Here is an 18896-nt window from a genome sequence, read left to right as displayed (position 1 = left end):
GGTGTCTCCAGGGAGGCGTGACACTAGATTTGAAAAAATGTTAGCTCCTCCCCCCACAGCATATACCCTAGCTAGGCAGGAAACTAGCTCAGTTTTTTTCTAGTGTCAGCAGGGAGTCTGACATGTCTGGCCTGAGCCCTACCAGGTGCCTTAGGCCAGCTTATTTTGTTTTTATTTTTTATTTTGTTTTTTCTTATCATTCTATTTTTTGATTATGGGGCAATACCAGGGTGCCTTGCCACCCTCGTTCCCCCTGCGTACGGGCAGAGGAAACCTGGCGTGCACAAACCGTCAGTCTTCCCTCGCGTCCAAGTGGTTGGGTCTGCGTACCCCTCCAGGCTCCCTGGAAGCACCTCACACCAAGATAGCTCCAGAGGACTAAGCAGAGCCAAGGACCTGCTTCAGCCTTGAGCCGAAGATGCGTCCCTGAGATCCCTGCATCCCCAGACCGACGCGTCTTCAGACGGAACCAGGAGCAGGTAGGGAGATGACGAGTCCTCTGTCCCCTGCATCCAAACCGCCGCCTGAAAAGGTGCCGGTGGGGCGATGCAGGCCGTGATCCCGGGGAGCCTTATTAATTTAGCCCCCGGCGTTGGCCTACATTCTAGCAACGCCCCCTCTCCCTGCTCTGGAAGCCACTTCCTCAGTCGCAGCGGCTCTCCTTCTGATTGGCCGTCACGTTTAGTCCCAGCCCTGGGACCAATTAGCCTCCGGGGGCCATCTCTCTCCTTCATGCTGCCAGGAATGCTGGACGCCATTTTCCACGTGGGGAGCAGACACGGGTGAGATCGCCTCCTTGGCTCTGCACTTCTGCAGCGCTATATACCGCTCTGCTCAGCGGTATATCGCTGTCTCTCTAGCGGTGTGTGCCTGCTGGCTAGCGGTGTATATCAGCTATTAGCGGTATATACTGGCTCTGCCTGCAGGTATATGCCAACTGTTTGACAATATATGCCATTTTGCTATCGGTATATACCGGCTGTTCATAGCAGTCAATTTATAATACTGCTAGTGGCTCCTCACTCATATAACAGCGTCATAACTCTATCCCTATAGGGCTGTAGGACTCTATTGCTGACATGCATAACCGCAAGGGTGATAAACCTTCCCAGGCGTCCTATACGGACCTGTACTATGCCTGTACCACCTGTGGACGCTCGTTTTCTAATGGCCGAAGCTATCCACTATGCCGGGGCTGTGATGCCCCTACTACCGTGTCACAACAGACCCCGTTTTCGGACCAGGATGCCATGCAGTCTTTGGATTCTGCTCTGGCCAGGCAGCACCCCCGTCTGATGACATAATGCCTGCATGGGCTCTTCTAATGTCTAAAAGGATAGAGGACCTTGCCGCTCAGATATCCCCGCCTTCCACAGGCTCCCACAGCCTTGCCCCAGCTCAGCTCCCTCAGAAGAGCCCGCCTGGTCCCTCTTCCCCAGAACATAAAAAGGCTGTTTCCAAAAGGCGCCATTGCAACCTCTACGCCTCATCCGACTCGGACGATGGTCAATCTTACCAAGGTTTCGTGACTTTTAGTAGTCACGATTCTCAAGACTCTGACTCTGATTCAGATGTCCTTTCTGAGTCTAGGCATATAGAAGACACACTAATTTCGGCTGTCAATCACTCTCTGTCTCTTTCTGATCAGCCTCCGGACCCGACTTCTCAGTCGGCAATCAAGCGGGCCAAGAAGTCTCCTAAGTCCTTTGCCCAGGTTCCGGTTTTTCGTCAAATTATATCTAAACGGTGGGATTACCCTGATAGAAGGTTTAATAAAAAAGCCACCAACTCCATTAAATGGTAGGCTGAGAGCAGTTGTCTCATGGCTATTCTGCACCTGTGTTGCCCCCTCCTTTATCATAGGGGAACGGCTGAGTCCTGTCCTGTATAGCAATAATCACAATCTCCTATGAATGCTGTCTCACAGCCGGCATTCACATGAGCATCTTAATGACAGACACAGTGGTCATTAGCTGAACTCTGACTGTCATGACAACCCACAGAGGGGGCCGTGAGTGACACCACATAGGGGGTTGTGAGACACACCATAGTATATGAGGGACTGTGGTGACCATGCTGTATATGGGTCTGTGGGGGACATTACACATGGGACTGTGGCAACCATAATGTATATGAGGCTGTGGAGAACATTATACTGGAGGTTAGGTTGCCCATACTGTATAGAGTTCTGTTGGGGACATTATACTGGAGACTGGCGTTGCAAAAAACATCATACATATCCCCTTATCTATAATGAGGTCTGTTTAGTTTCCAATAGGGTATCTGCCAAATGCTGTACACCTAAATTGAAACTAAACGGCCCCCATTCCCCCATTATAGTTAAGTTATATAGTTTCCATGACTATTCTTTGGTCTGACATATAAAATATGGCACGTTAAGGATGAATATCACTGTTTGTCCCATTAATTGTGTAAATGGTCAACAATGAGTGACTTTATATTTAACTTTGAAATTGTAAAGCATCACCTTTAAACTGCACCACTTATTTAATTTTTTTATGAATGATACAATTTTAGTGTAAGTGATCATCATAGTTTATTACCTATTATGGGGGAGGTGGGTCAGGGTTCCTATTACCTTAGTTTCTGACCCATTCATTTGCTTCAGGAAGAGTGAGGGAGGGAGTACCTATGGCTTCATCTGTCTATGGCACCAAAGTACATTGTCCCAACTCTGGTGGAATGTCACAATTTATTTAGTCACCATTAATCTGGATGTTATAGCATACAATTTACTAGCCTTGGTCAGATGGCTAGGTAGCTGATCCTTGTGTCTTATGTCCACCAGCATACATTAAGAGACAAATCCTGATGACATTTGAAATACCATGGACTGGTAGAAGCAAACTGATGTGACATTTGTATTTTTGGTACTTTTTTTATGTTGTACAAAATTAGAACTGCAAATACCATGTCGATATTGTGCTCATTTCTTATGTGACATTGATGTGTATGTGAAAGGACAGTAGGAAATTATTAAAAGTTCAATATGCTGCCTCAATGCAGATGAAGAACACTCAACCTGTCATTTGGAAAGGAGCTTCAGCTGAGCCGTCACAAAAAGCACACTTGAGTTTTCTTAGTTTTATGCTAACAGTAGAATCCCGTAAAAGCACAGTTTAATGATATTTGTAATTGAAAGCCTTCTAGATGCATTCAGTATGTTTTCTGTTTATTAGTGTGGTGTGTCCAAACTTTTGACTTGTACTGTAAATAATAAAAACGAAACATATTGAATTGATGTAGAAGGGTTTCAATTGCTGATATCAATAAACTGTGCTATTACGATATTCTGCTGTAAGCATAAAACTAAAAAAGCTAGTACTTTTGTTTGTGACGGCTCAGCAGCAGATTAACCCCGCATCTGCAGGTTAATAGCATTCTTTGACATGACAGATTCCCTTTATGACTCCCATACATATTAGATGGCTATACCCTCATTTGGTTGATTCACTGACCAATAGCTAACTTGTCCGACTGTTCCATACTGAGGAGCATTCACTCTTCTGAGTGCTGTTGTGTTCTCTATGACAGTATTCCCCAACTCCAGTCCTCGGTTGCATCCAACAGTGCATGTTTTCAGAATATCCTTAAGCCCCCGTCACACACAGTGAGATCGCTAGCGAGATCGATGAAACGTCACAGGTTTTGTGACGTATCAGTGACCTCACTAGCGATATGGCTGTGTGTGAAAAGCAGCAGCGAGTGGGCCCCCGCTGCTCGGTCGCTGATCGTGACAAAACGATCAGGACCATTTTTTGCTCGTTGGTCTTCCGCTGTGCAGCAAGCATCGGCATGTTTGACGGCGGGAGACTAACGAGCACCCAGCGTCGGACTGGCTACTGGAGGAATCTCCAGTAATGCCAGGCCTGGATTCAGTTACCTGCATTGCACTCCGGAGCTCTCACCTGAGCTCCAGACTGCAGCCTACACGGCACCGCCAGCGCCGAGTGATTGATTCCCCGGCGACAGCGGTTCAGTTCATGACAGCTGAAGACATGCCGGGATGATCTCCGGTGCTCTCACCTGAGCTCCGGATTGCACCCCGGCCTGTCCGCAGCTGTTATGAACTGAACCGCAATCACCGGGGAATCAATCACTCGTCGCTCGCGGTGCAGTCCTGCAAACTCTGAGATCAGACCAGGCTGCAGCTGATAGCTCCGGAGTGCAAAGCAGGTACCTGAATCCAGGCTTGGTATTACAGGAGATTCCTCCGGTAGCCAGAAGGGAGCCGTCGTTACACGGATTGCTGGTGGCTGGTGGCTGATCTCTGATCACTGTGGAGATCTGCGTGATTGACAGCTCACCAACAACCATGTAGCGACGTTCCAGCGATCCCTGCCAGGTCGGATCGCTGGTCGAATCGCTGGTGCGTTGCTAAGTGTAACGGGACCCTTAGTATTGCACATCTGATAATATAATTACCTGCACAGATGGTAATTTCAACACCCATGCAATGCTAAGGAAATCCTGAAAACAAACACTGTTGGTGGGCCTGAGGACTGGAGTTGGGGAACACTGGTCTAGGAAAAAACAAGAAGATCAGCAGTCCAAAATCAGGATCCTTTTTTTCCGTGACAATCATCTGTCAGAAGTCCCCGTGCACATTAGAATGTTGACCAAATACATCAATATTGGTGACGTTAGTCTTATGTTAATGGAGGGCTTTAGACGATGCCACACTGCTCTACTGGGAGCTTAAACAAAATTAACAACCAATCCATAACTCCATAAAAGATTATTATAAATGGTAAAGAAGAAGAGTCATGATGTAAGAATTTAGGAGAGGACCAGGGCTAGTCGCAAAATAATACCAGAAACAAGGGAGGAAAAAAAGACGACCAAAAAAGCCCAATTAGCAAAGTGATTCTTTTATTAGGGTATTGGTGAGTGGCACAATAGCAAGAGGAACACTGGCAACAGGAAAAACCCGGAAAAAAACAAAGTGATTATTCACTGAAAATATTACAATTAATAAATCCATATACACCATGTAAGGAGATGATACAATTGTGCCTAGTATGGATATAATTGGTAATGATAACAGGTGTGGGTGAAAACAGCCATAGGGGTCATAGATATAGATACCAGAATGATAAAAGCTGAGTTATCATAGAAAATTCTGAGTAACGGTGGCTATTACACCCACAGCCCAAAACCATATAATCAAGGAAAGTCCAAAGGGCAATTGCCCATCACCAAATGAACATACCAGGGAAATCCGGGGAGGACCGGGTGCCAGCGTCCACCCGACGGCCGTTTTGTCGGGAAAAGCATCCCCCTGACGAAGGCTTTTCCCACTGAAACGGCCATCGGGTGGACGCTGGCACCTGGTCCTCCCCGGATTTCCATGTTATCATTACCAATTATGTCCATACTAGGCACAATTGTATCATCTCCTTACATGGTGTATATGGATTTATTAATTGTAATATTTTCAGTGAATAATCACTTTGTTTTTTTCCGGGTTGCCAGTGTTCCTCTTGCTATTGTGCCGCTCACCAATACCCTAATAAAAGAATCACTTTGCTAATTGGGCTTTTTTGGTCGTCTTTTTTTCCTCCCTTGTTTCTACTGGGAGCTAGTCTCAATAGAGAACAAAAGGTTTGTGAGCTAAAACTTAATTTTCCCGATCCTTCTCTTCTCAGCATAATCTGTTTTTAGTTGGTGGAATAAAAAATACTTAAAAAAAATCATATAGAGGTTTTTTAAGAATTTTCCATTGTAAGCCTCTGCTTAAGGGTGCTTTACACGCTGCGACATTGCTAGCGATTGCTAGCAATGTCGCAAGCGATAGCACTCGCCCCCGTCGTTTGTGCGAGATTTAGTGCTCGCTGCCGTAGCGAACATTATCGCTATGGCAGCGTCACATGCACATACCTTGTCAGCGGCATCGCTGTGACCGCCGAACAATCCCTCCCTCAAGGGGGAGATGCGTTCGGTGTCATAGCGACGTCACTGCGGCGTCACTAAGCGGCCAGCCAATAGAAGCGGAGGGGCAGAGATGAGCGGGACGTAACATCCCAGCCACCTCCTTCCTTCTGCATTGCCGGTGGATGCAGGTAAGGAGATGTTCGTCGCTCCTGCGGTGTCACACATAGCGATGTGTGATGCCGCAGGAACGATGAACAACATCGTACCTGTGTCAGCAGCGATATTAAGGAAAGGAGCAACGTGTCAACGATCACCGTTTTTGAACAATTTTGCGATCGTTGATCGTCGCTCTTTGGTGTCACACGCTGCGATGTCGCTACCGGCGCCGGATGTGCGTCACTAATGAATGACGTGACCCCGACGATATATCGGTAGCGATGTCGCAGCGTGTAAAGCACCCTTTACAGTAGGATACAAGAGTTTCAATATGTGTGGGGGTTCAATCACTGCAGGGCTCACTAAATAACAAAAATAACAAGATTGCAACACTCCTCCTTCAGTGCAATATCCGACACTGACATTTATGGTTATGTGACATGTCTATTACTGCAACTATGTGTATTTTAGCTATAGTGCTGCACTTTGCAAGCAGAATTTATCTGCTTAAGAAAACAAAGACTGACCTCAAAGAAAGGAACAAGTGTGAACACGTGCTAGTGTAGCGCCCCACGAGGCATGCGGTTAACCTACTTGTAGTCGGGCAATTGCAGGGCGGGTCAGGCGATGTCAGGGGTGGTCTTGCCCGGTTCTGTTGCCCCGAGGCATACAGCAAATGAAGGGAAAGTGGGGTGGTTGGGAAAGTTTGTCGTGATGCCACCTGTGGTATGCGGCCAGGGAGTAGCTGCCACTGCAGAATTCCTTGCCGGGTCAGGTGTTATGGCAGCCGGGATGGTGTCGCTCCCCACAGGAGGAGCAGGCCCCGGGTGGATGATGGGGAAATGAGAGTCCCTTAGCAGCACCAAAGCGCGGGGCGACGGTGTCGCTAAACAGAGACTGAGTCGGCAACTGCGGTTACAGGTTCTTTTACTCACTGATTTAAAGCTGCATCCAGGTGCTGTTCTCTACCGTCGTGGACTCCAATCAAACCCAAGCAAGTAGGGGGCCACCACCGGTGTTTGAGGAGAGAGAGAGAGAATGTCCTTTTCCCAGGATGTCCCCCTCAGCAGTTAGGTACCCGGGCTGAGACCCCGCTCCAAGCCCCGGGCCTAGTAAACTCCAAGAGTTCTAGAAGTGTCTTGTCAGAACTATGGTCCCGACTCGTCTGTCTTATGTGAGTGAGTTGCGCCTACTTCTACCCCCAAGTGGAACCCGTCCCCCAGGTGGCTGGTTTCAGTGACTGGGGAAGTCCCATGCATCATGATAGCTACCCCCTATCTACCCTGAGCCAATTACCCTGCGAGAAGGCTCCTAAGCTGTATGTAGAGTGTGAATGTGGTACACCGGTGATTACCCGCCCCCATACCTGAGACGGATACCGCACATTAACGGAGGTGCAGTACCCTATAGCGACCAGAGCCTCAGGGGCACCACACTAGCTGCTGTGCCTTCATTATACACAAACCAAGGAATATAACATCAGTTTGCCTGCGCCAAGACATATACAGACATTAAATATACAAATTATTTTAAATGGCAATAATGCCTAATATCCTATACTTATAAAATTGAAGAACTTAGAGCACAAATTAACCAGTTTGTGGGTGTACTCACCAGCCACAACAAGGTATACCATTCTTTCATGGGACTGTAATCTAATTGTTATCAAACATGACTATTCTGAGACAATCAAATAAGAAAATAGGAATAAAATGCTATTGAGCCTCACATGTGTAGAAAAATATTAACAATTTTATTGGTTTAAAAACATATCAAAAAGGGGATACAGCTTTAAAAGGTGTCATTGAAGCGGGAGAGTTCCATGGGTATGTGCATATTATATTATTGCACCAAATGTGGGTCTTATTATTTTTAGTTGCATTCACACTACATATGCAATACCCTGGTGTATATATATATATATATATATATATATATAAACAGCAGATGAAATAAGTATTGAACAGGTCAGCAATTTTCAAAGTAAATATACTGTAGTTCTAAAGGTGCTACTGAGATGAATTACTCACCAGATGTTGGTAATAACCTATACAATCCAAACAGGCAACATAGATATCCATAAATGAAGTTATTATGTGTAATAAACAGAAATTACACAGGGAAAAAGGATTGAATACATCAAGAAATAAAGGTGAAAAATGACAAGGAAAGTCATGACAGCTGAAATCTACCAGTAATTAGAAAACAAACCTGCCACTTAGTGAAAAATAATGCTGGTTCAACTGATGGCTTATAACAAGGTGTCTGATTATCAAGGTGCCACACAAGAAACATCTCATGATGGGTAAAACCAGTGAGCTGTTTCCAGACCTTCGCAACACTATTTCTACAAAATCTACTGATGGCATTGGTTACAGAAGAATTTCAAAACTACTGAAAGTTCCAGTGAGCACCTTTAGGGACATAATTCAGACGTTTAAAGAACAAGAGCCAATGACCACCTGTAGAGAGCCACATAAAGACCTGGAATCAGCATGTACAATTGTTTCAAAGAAAACAATAAGTAATGCACTCAACCTCCCTGGCCTTTATGCACACTCCCCACCCAAGATTACATTGCTAAACAAATAGAATAGAAAATATAACCTTGTCAGATGAGATCAAAATTTAACTCTGTGGTTTGATTTCTTTCCCTTTTTGCATTGGATGGCTTGTTACTGATATCTGGTGAGAAATTCATGTTTATAGCATCTTTAGAAAAATATTTATTTAGAAAACTGATGACGTATTAAATACTTATTTGTCCCCCATATATATTTAAATCAATCCTGTGTTCCAATATATAATAATAATAATAATAATAATAATAATAATAAATAATAATTTTATTTAAATAGCTCCAACATATTCTGTATCACTTTACAAGTAAGCAAGTAAGGTTATGTACAGACAATAAAAAACAAAACAAAAGTAAGTGTGCTTTCACAATGCATTTGTCCCCTGTTCAGTAGTCTCGTCAAAGCTTACATCCGAACCCCAGCAAAACAGGATTTGGAAATATGCGTCGATGGTGCCGTTGACTATAATGATGCAGACAGATTCACCATGTGCTCTATTGTGCTACATTTTCGTCTGTATATGTATAGTGGAGGCAGACACTCAGACTCAGCCTACTACATCTGGGTGTTTGCCTCTAGTGAGCGCATACGGACGAAAATGGTGCACAATAGAGCACACTTTCAATCTGCCTGCACCATTATAGTCATTGGCCCCATCGACGCATCCGTCCAAATTCCGTTTTATGGGGAGTTTGGATGTACACCTTGACGGGACCACTGAACAGGGACAAAATACATTGTGAAAGCACTCTTCCACATAGCTCAGCAGTTACAGGAGGAGTGAAGGCCCTGCTCACAAGTGTACAGTATATAATATAACAAACCCAGCAACTATTTGGCCATTTTTTGTTATTCTGAAAGCAATGAGTAAGATTGCAATACTGTGTGTGTCGAGGTGGCTGTCTCTGATCTATTTGAGCTGTGTTATGATAGTCACAGTAGAAGTTGTCTCTAACTTGCTTGCTGTTTTACCACTGACATGAGAATGTGGCAGCAAACCCAATAAATACTTAGTTAATTTGACGGTCACACCAGAGAGGATTGGATTACCGCTAATGAAACACATCATGTCACTATAATTAGTAAACAAGGTCCCTGAAACCAAATACAAGATAAATGACTAATATTTCTAACATTGCTTCCTGCTTCTGTGAATTTCTTTAATCCTGGAGCCTTGCAGCATGTGACTAGCGGGAATGTGCATCTTATATTTGGCTCTCTGCTACTGAACTTCATTAATATCAATAGTTTCCTAGATCTTTCCTGTGTAGAAAACAAGTGGGGAAGTAAGAATGTGTGAATGAGGTGTGCGCCGCTATCTCTGTGCATGTGTGAGTGAGGTGTGCACCGCTACCTGTGTGCATGTGTGAATGAGGTGTGCGCCGCTACTTGTGTGCATGTGTGAATGAGGTGTGCGCCACTACCTGTGTGCATATGTGATTGAGGTGTGCGCCGCTACTTGTGTGCATGTGTGAATGAGGTGTGCGCCACTACCCGTTTGCATATGTGAATGAGGTGTGCGCCACTACCCGTGTGCATATGTGAATGAGGTGTGCGCCGCTACTTGTGTGCATGTGTGAGTGAGGTGTGCACCGCTACCTGTGTGCATATGTGAATGAGGTGTGCGTCACTACCTGTGTGCATGTGTGAATGAGGTGTGCACTGCTATCTGTGTGCATGTGTGAATGAGGTGTGCGCCGCTACTTGTGTGCATGTGTGAATGAGGTGTGCGCCGCTACTTGTGTGCATGTGTGAATGAGGTGTGCGCCGCTACCTGGGTGCATGTGTGAATAAGGTGTGCGCCGCTACCTGTGTGCATGTGTGAATGAGGTGTGTGTCGCTACCTGTGTGAATGTGTGAATGAGGTGTGCGCCGCTACCTGTGTGCATGTGTGAATGAGATTAGCGCCACTCCCTGTGTGCATGTGTAGCACCCATGGGGCAGGGGTTAAATTACTCATCGCCGGGCCCGTTGATATCGGGTCTGGAGATGTCACATGGTGGCCCTTTCACCCGGTTTCGTGGCCCCGAGGTGTACAATAAAGGAGGAGGTGGTAATAGAGGTTTGATTTTGTGATGCCACCTTCGTTATGCGGCCAGGGATTAGCTACCGCTGCTGTCGCTGTACTCCAGTGCAGATGGTTGTAGCAGCCAAGATGTTTCTGCTCCTCACAGATGGAGTGGGCCCCAGGGAGATGATGGGGGTGGTAGTGGTGCGTTGGGGTGTGTTGGGGTACAGGGCTGAGGGCGCCGACAGTAACCAGACGACACAGATTCTTAGTTTCCTTTTACCTTTACTGGTAACAGGCTGTAGTCCCGAGGTTACCCTGGTCCGGTCAGCCTGGTAGCAGGGAGGAATGTCTCTATGCCAGGTACGTTGGAGGCCTTCCTTTATGCGCTTTGGATGTTGGATCCCCGAGGCTTGCAGCTACTTGTGTGAAGGTAGCTTGGGCTATAAATTGTTTGTTCAAACGTAATAAGAATATCTGTGTATGTAAATAATTAAAATATAGATATAGTAGCATAATTATCTGTGTGTCTATATGACAATTGCACAGACGCCATAATATGATTTTAAAATGTATATGCAAGAAAGAGTTAACCAAGGTACAAATGAACAAGGGAGATATTCATTAAGTTAATTGGGAGCCTTCTCAGTGGTTTCAAACACAGAAAGAAGGATTAATGAGCAGAGAGGTATTTTATAACATACTGGGAAAATTGTGACTCAGGGGTAGTGCCTGCTGAGGCTCAGAGCACGATCCCAGCCATGAGGTGTGGATCGAGAGTGTCACACGGGATCCAGAGAACGGTTGTTAGGGCAGGAAAGACGATGGTGGCCGGATATAGCTAGTTAGATTGACACGGTCTGTAATTAAAGATGCGGGGGGGTTTTCCCGTGACCGAAGATAGCGAGTTAGGACGTTTTAAAATTGGTAAAGTTGACCAAGTCCGGAGACCGGGACTTGTTTGTATGTGCATATGCATTCTTGTTCGACCTCCTCCGTGACACGGAAGATCTTCACGTGACCGAAGATAGTGAGTTAGGACAATAAAAAATATTGGTGCAGCTGACCAAGTCCGGAGGGAATACATTTTGTACCCCTCCGTGACACGGGACCCTTATTACTATGTAGCTGAGAAGTTGCCAGCTAGTATAGATTTGTGGCCTTAAGTACCGGCCGGACTGTAACGCACACCGAATAATCATAAATTAGTGTAATCCGAACACCACCAAGATAGCAAAAATGTTTAGACAAAAAGCAGAAAGGCCTGAAGGTAACAAGAGATTGTTGGTTGATGCGCAGTTGTTTGGCAGAGTGACACAGATATTGCTATCAGAAGATGAAGATCAGGTCGAAGATTAAGATCAGCAAGGAAATGTTGTGTTTTTCTATAGGTTACCAAGTCTGAGGATGGTTTTAGGGGCACTCGGGAAGGTTGTTTTGTTGTTACTTTGCAGCTTGATCCTGGACAAGCTCCGGAGCTATTCACAGATGCTGCTGTCCCACCCACTGGCCAGAGTCCCTTAACTCTTTCTGTACTGCCCACACCAGCCTTAGTTCCCTCTGTACAAGCATCCACCTCACAGTTAGTAGAGCCACCCCCCATAATTCCCACATTGACCCCGCCCACTCCTGTCTCTGTCTATCCAGAAGTACCAACTGAGAAACCGCCCCCGTACGACCAAGCCAGCTGCAACATGTTACCAGTGTGGCTACCAAAACACAGACTGGAGGGATGGTTGTAATAATTGTGCATCTCACCGCCCACACCTAAGTCATGGCCATAAGCCTGCCCCAACCCTTCCTGATGAAACAGAGGACAGCACCAGACTGCTTGCCCCCCCCTCCTTTCTGCCCCCTCCGGTTTCCCTGTTAGCTCCAGTGATCCCGATCCCAAGCCACCCGTTCTAATGATGCCTTCCATTCCACCCCATCAATCTTAGAATTTCTGTAATATATGTTTCTGTAATGAAAGTTATTTACTGTGACTGTAATAAAAGGTCTGTCCATGGGCTTTCCTGTATGTGTAATGGTGTTTCTTTCCCCACCAGCCATTCTGACACCGCGCACCCTGAAGGAGAGGTGGGGGTCTATAAAAGCCCACCGCAACTTGTAGGAGTGTGTAATCATTGTAAGCTGGAGCAGACTGTAGCTTATCAGAAATTGTAGGAAAAAAAAACTGACTGAGTAGAGGGAAAAAAAAAAGGTTTCAGCAGAGATTTGCAGGGCTGCATGTGTTTCACTCCTTACTGATGAGTGCTTTTCTTAGCTGGTTGGGTGGGTTTTGTTTAACCCTTGCAGTTCAGGATTTCACCAGATATTATTAATAGTATCCTGCTAATATCTAACTAATTAAATTAATTTTGCAGGGAAAATTAGATTTTTTTTAAAATATGCAAATTAGTTTTTTTTGTTTTTATGGTCATATTTTTGTTTTGTATTTTTGCATACAGACTGCCAATATTTTATTAATTAGTTTTCCTTTCTTTTATAGATACAGAATATATACGAATCGTGTTGTCTATTGTAAGGTTTCAAATTTCCCCAGTAGTGTATAAGTTATTTTTATTAGTTGTTTAATTAAATTCTCTGCTCTTATAAAACTATACATTTTGCCAAATTGGTATATAAAAACAAAAAATAAAGTGGGGGAAGAAGATATTTATTATATTTTCCAGCAGTAGAAGGCGCAGCAAACATATTGGATAGGCTTTAAAGCTGGCCTTTCTTTTGCAACAGTCATGTCATGTTTACTGGACTATTATGAAATATGTCTGTTAACAGAATGATCTAATGTATATTTCTTTTAGTTTTTTATTTTATAGATGAAACCAGATGCTGGTCGATTCTGCACGGGATATGCTACAGTTTACACAACATGAGGTAGTATAAATTTGAACCACTCTCTCACCTCCTATTGGTACAGGAGGAAGTGACGTATTAATGCCTCTCTAGATGGGTGGAGCAGAAGTAGGTAAGATAGTCAAAATGTATATGTAGAATGTAGATCTTTCCTGTTGTCAAATAAGCTAGGTATGCTGAAGATAAAGTCTAGATCTGAGCTCATGGAATCGGATGAAGATTCCCGCACAGGTGCAGCTGACCAAGAAGCAGTGAATGGGCCTAGAGTTGAAGAGTCCTTTACCAATGCAAATGGACCATACCTCGGTGGCACCTGTCACGTCAGTGACTTCTGTCACTCCTTGTGTTCTTAAATCCCTACAGGAACAAGCGAATCAACAAGGAATGGAGTGCGAGATGCAGGGAGCCAGCTGACTGAGGAAGGTCTGTGTCATAAAGGGTGGTAAGCTTTCTCTGGCATGAGATCTCTTCTTAATGATGGCTCAAGTAACATATGGACTGAAATCTGTGAAAAATAAATATCAGTGTGCGCTTTGGTAACACCAGGGTTCAGTACCAAGGTGGGCAAACTCACCCGGTCTTGTAAAACACGTTCTTAAAATAATGAGGGAAAAAAACTGTAAAGAATCCGCAGAAACACACTCTGCATCTGCTCTACCCATTTTTAGAGACTGCAAACTGGTTATAGATGTATATCATGAGCACGTTGTATGCAAGTCTGTACGTGTTGTGTAGATTTCTTTCCAGGTTTGGTCACAGGCATTCCAGTCCAGAAAGCGACATCATTGCTGAAAATCAACATAATGCAAGTGGCATGTAAAAAAACAACTAACAAATTGTGAACCAATTTGTCTTTTGTTTCTCTTTAGTAATAAACAGGTCTCTATGTAAAATGTTTTTTGGTTTAACACAAGGCATGTACAATTTTTATATGATTGACTAAATAGTGAAATAAACAAGTGTATTTTCTAATTTCAGATCCTAACTCATAGTTAGTAGTTTATGGTTTTCTGTCAGGAGACTGATTAATCCTAAAGGTGCAAGCGAGAAAGAGCTATGAGTCAAGATTAGATGAGTTGATCCAGCTTGTTTCCACCACAGAAATTTTGATAAAGCTCAATGGCAGGACAACATGGATTCACACCTCGCATTGCAGAAGGGTTGATCCACCGGATCTGCACTGAGCATCCTGCTCATATTTATCCTTTTCAAAAAGACCTGTGCAGTCTCAGACCACCATTGCCAAAACAGTTAGAAGAGACGACTTAAGGGGGTTTTACACGGTAGCGATATCGGTACCGATATCGCTAGCGTGCGTACCCGCCCCTATCGTTTGTACGACACAGGCATATCACTGCCCATCGCGCACAAAATCGCGCTCCCCCGCCACACGGCTTACTTGCCCTGCGACGTCGCTCTGGCTGGCGATCCGCCTCCTTTCTAAGGGGGCTGGTCATTCGGCATCACAGCGATGTTACACGGCAGGCGTCCAATAGAAGCGGAGATGAGCGGGACGTAACATTCCACCCATTATCTCAGAAGATTTCTCTAAGTCAGCGCTATAAACTGTTCTCATGCAGCCTCACCGTGTTTTGTTTTGTTTTTTTTATCAAGAGCAGATCACCAAGGTTCACAAGGTGGCCCTAAATGGACTAGCACTGACCAAGTATCCTCCTTTTTGTTTAATTTCCGGAAAGAAGAACCATAGACAATCTGAAGCAAATGTTTTTTTGGTTATGTGCTAATTTTAAGATACGATCTCGATTAAATTTTCCTTAGTTAGAATAATGTGCCCTAATGAAAGTAATAACGCCTATCCTAATAGTCCCTAAAAATCATAAAGTTATTTTTAATACATAAAATAAGTACTTAAGGGGGGAGCTAAAGTCTGTAGTGTTGTATTAAACAACAATCTCATGGAAAGCCCATATATATATATATATATATATATATATATATATAATTAAAGTTCCAAGGGGGGTAGGTCACAGATAAGTTCCAAATAAAATATATCTAAATGGGGAAAATTTTAAAATTTAAGGTTGACAACATTCACAGATAATCTTATTAAGGGGGGCCTGTGAAGGTAGCCTGGGATATAAATATATAAATTGTTTGTTCAAACATAATAAGAATATCTGTGTATGTAAATAATTAAAATATAGATGTAGTAGCATAATTATCTGTGTGTCTATATGACAATTGCACAGATGCCATTATATGATTCTAAACTGTATATACAAGAAAGAGTTAACTATTGTACAAATGAATATTAACCACTTAACAACCGCGGGCAGTAAAATTACGTCCTAGCGGTCATAACGTTACTGCCCGCGGTCTGCCGGCAGAAGCATGCTGCGATCAGCGCACATCTCAGCTGATTTTCACAGCTGAGATGTGTGCCTGCCAGGCATGAGCAGAATCGTTATCTGCTCGTGCCGTTTAACCCCTGTAATGACGCTGTCAATATGTGACAGCGCCATTATAAATGCGATCGCGGTAAAGTTTTACTTACCGCCCGATACCGTAAGTCACGTGACATGATCACGTGACTTCCGGTGGTTGTCATGGTAGCACAGAGTCATGTGATGACTCCTGTGCTAGACATGAACCACTTTCACTTTCGCTTTGTCCGGAGGCCAGGGAAGCAGGAAGTGCACGTATCTGCTGTTTACAGCTGTGTACCTGTGATCAGCAGATAGTGCAGAGCGATCGGATTGCTGATTGCTATAGCCCCCTAGGGGGACTAGTAAAATAAAAATAAAAAGTAAAAAAAAAGTTTTAAAAAATTAAAAAAAAAACAAAAAACCCTAAAAGTTCAAATCACCCCCCTTTCGCCCCTTTGAAAATTAAAGGGTTAAAAAAATAAAAAAAACCACACATTTGGTGTCGCCGCGTTCAAAAACGCCCTATCTATCAAAATATAAAATCAATTAATCTGATCAGTAAACGGGGTAGTGGCAAAAAAATTCCAAACGCCAAAATGACGTTTTTTTGTCGCCACAACTTTTGTGCAAAATGCAATAAACAGACGATCAAAGTGTAGCATCTGCGCAAAAATAGTACTGTTAAAAACGTCAGCTCGAGACGCAAAAATTAAGCCATCACTGAGCCATAGATCCCGAAAAATGAGAATGCTACGGGTCACGGAATATGGCGTAAAACGTGCGCCACTTTTTTCAGACAAACTTCCGAATTTTTTTTAACCCTTTATATAAAAGTAAACCTATACATATTTGGTATCTACAAACTCGCACTGACCTGAGGCATCACACCGACACATCAGTTTTACCACAGAGTGAACACAGTGAATAAAATATCTCAAAAACAATAGTGTTATCGCACTTTTTTTTCAATTTTTCTGCATTTGGAATGTTTTTGAGGTTTTCCAGTACACTATATGGTAAAACTTATGGTTTCATTTAAAAGTACAGCTCGTTCCGCAAGAAATGAGCCCTCACATGACGATATTAACTGAAAAATAAAAAAGTTACGTCTCAGAAAAACAATGGCGAAAAAAAAAAGGAAAGCGAAAAATCGGCCGGTCGTGAAGGGGTTAAGTTAATTGGGAGTCTTATCAGTGGTTTCACACACAGAAAGAAGGAATAATGAGCAGAGAGGTATTTTATAACATACTTGGAAAAACTGGGGAGTTGAATACTCCCTACTCCCTGTTCTAGTTTCAAGGTCAATGTTGAATTCTGTATAATTGAGTCTTTTTCAATACACGAGTCCAGTCTATGACATTGGCTCATAGGGTGAACACATTTTGTGTGATCATTGTCTGATTCAGTAATATCTGCGCAGATATCTAGCTAATTCGATCCGTGCCTCTGGATACTCTGAATGAAGATATCATTAGCTATCTTCACCTAAATTTCTCCCTTGACACTTGGGGACCCTGGTTCTTGGTTGCTTAGTGCTATGTCCCTCTCTGACGGGCATCGCGAGCCGGATAAGGGGCCTGCGTGTTCCTCCGCGGCCCCGGGCTCTATTTTGCTACTTTGCCTTAGGGCTTTGTTGGTGGGCCCGGAAACATGGAACATCCTGCCATCTTGGTTTTACTACTGAGCCTTTAGTATCCAGTAATCTAGGACTCCGGTGTCCTGTACAATGCGCTTGGTCCTGGAAATCTTGTTGACAGCTCTCTTACAGCGACCGGTATCCTTCCTCTCCTCCAGGGTTCTGAAGTTCCTCTTCCTGTTCCTCTGACTAACCATTTCCCATCACAGAATGCACAGGGGAGGCTCGTCCCAACCAGAACTTGAGCTCCCCCTTCTGGTCTGAGTCAGGAAGTGTTGTGTGGAATGGTACCTGACATTGAGACCTTCCCTGCTGCATCCAGGTGAAGAGAACAATGCCACTGTGGCTCCCATGACCACGGGGTGCCACACATGTGTGTGAGGTATGTGCCGCTACCTGTGTGCATGTGTGCATGAGGTGTACGCCGCTACTTGTGGGCATGTGTGAATGAGGTGTGTGCCGCTACCTGTGTGCATGTGATCTGCTCACCAGAAACCTGTCTCTCAACTATGGCGATTCTGCAGTCCAGCTGATAACCACTTTAGTAACCACTTAGGATAATCAAACTTTGTACGTTTCCTGTATATGTGAATTGTTTTAAAAGTTCACAAATATTCTGGTATGTATTACCAGGTTGGTCTTAAGCAGTATTCATGAATAGGATGGAAACTAGGGAAACTTCCTTGATAGCTCCTCAGTAGAAACTGGATGGTTTATGACAGCCTGTGCCTGCTGGGCTATAAACACAATAGGGACAGCCAAATTCCCCACTGCCCAACTTGTGACTAATAATACAATCACTGCAGCTTGCATCTGGTCACATTTGCTGGGCACACATAAGTTAGCCAATTTGTGTGCAAAGTACCTCAGTTTTATAGGTATATTCCATATGGCAATGATGCAGTTTACATTTAATATACTTAATGTTTGGTGGACACAGCATTCTGCTGCACTTTATGCTTCATTCTGTTAGGAGGTGCTGGCAGACTTTTGTTTAATAGTTTGTGGCAAAATAGTTCTATTTGGTGGTCACTATGTGCCCCAATCAGTTAAGGCCTGGTTTCCATTATAGTGAGAAAATCTAAGGTTGTACAACATTTTCCCATTACGATACCACTCCATATTCATAAGTAAGTAGTGATTAGATACTACCAATTTCAATTAGGAGTTAAAGGATCAATAAATATATATATATATATATATATATATATATATATAGTTTTAACAGAAAAGATTCAGGGTAACATATTATTCACCCATTTAAGGCCCAGTCACACTAAACAACTTACCAGCGATCCCAACAACGATACAACCTGATAGGGATCGCTGGTAAGTTGCTAGGAGGTCGCTGGTGAGATGTCACACTAAGCGACGCT

Source organism: Anomaloglossus baeobatrachus, chromosome 3 (genome assembly GCF_048569485.1).
Source record: "Anomaloglossus baeobatrachus isolate aAnoBae1 chromosome 3, aAnoBae1.hap1, whole genome shotgun sequence".
Classification (NCBI taxonomy): domain Eukaryota; kingdom Metazoa; phylum Chordata; class Amphibia; order Anura; family Aromobatidae; genus Anomaloglossus; species Anomaloglossus baeobatrachus.
The sequence above is the reverse complement of the archived record's forward strand: the minus strand, read 5'-3'. Positions refer to the sequence as shown.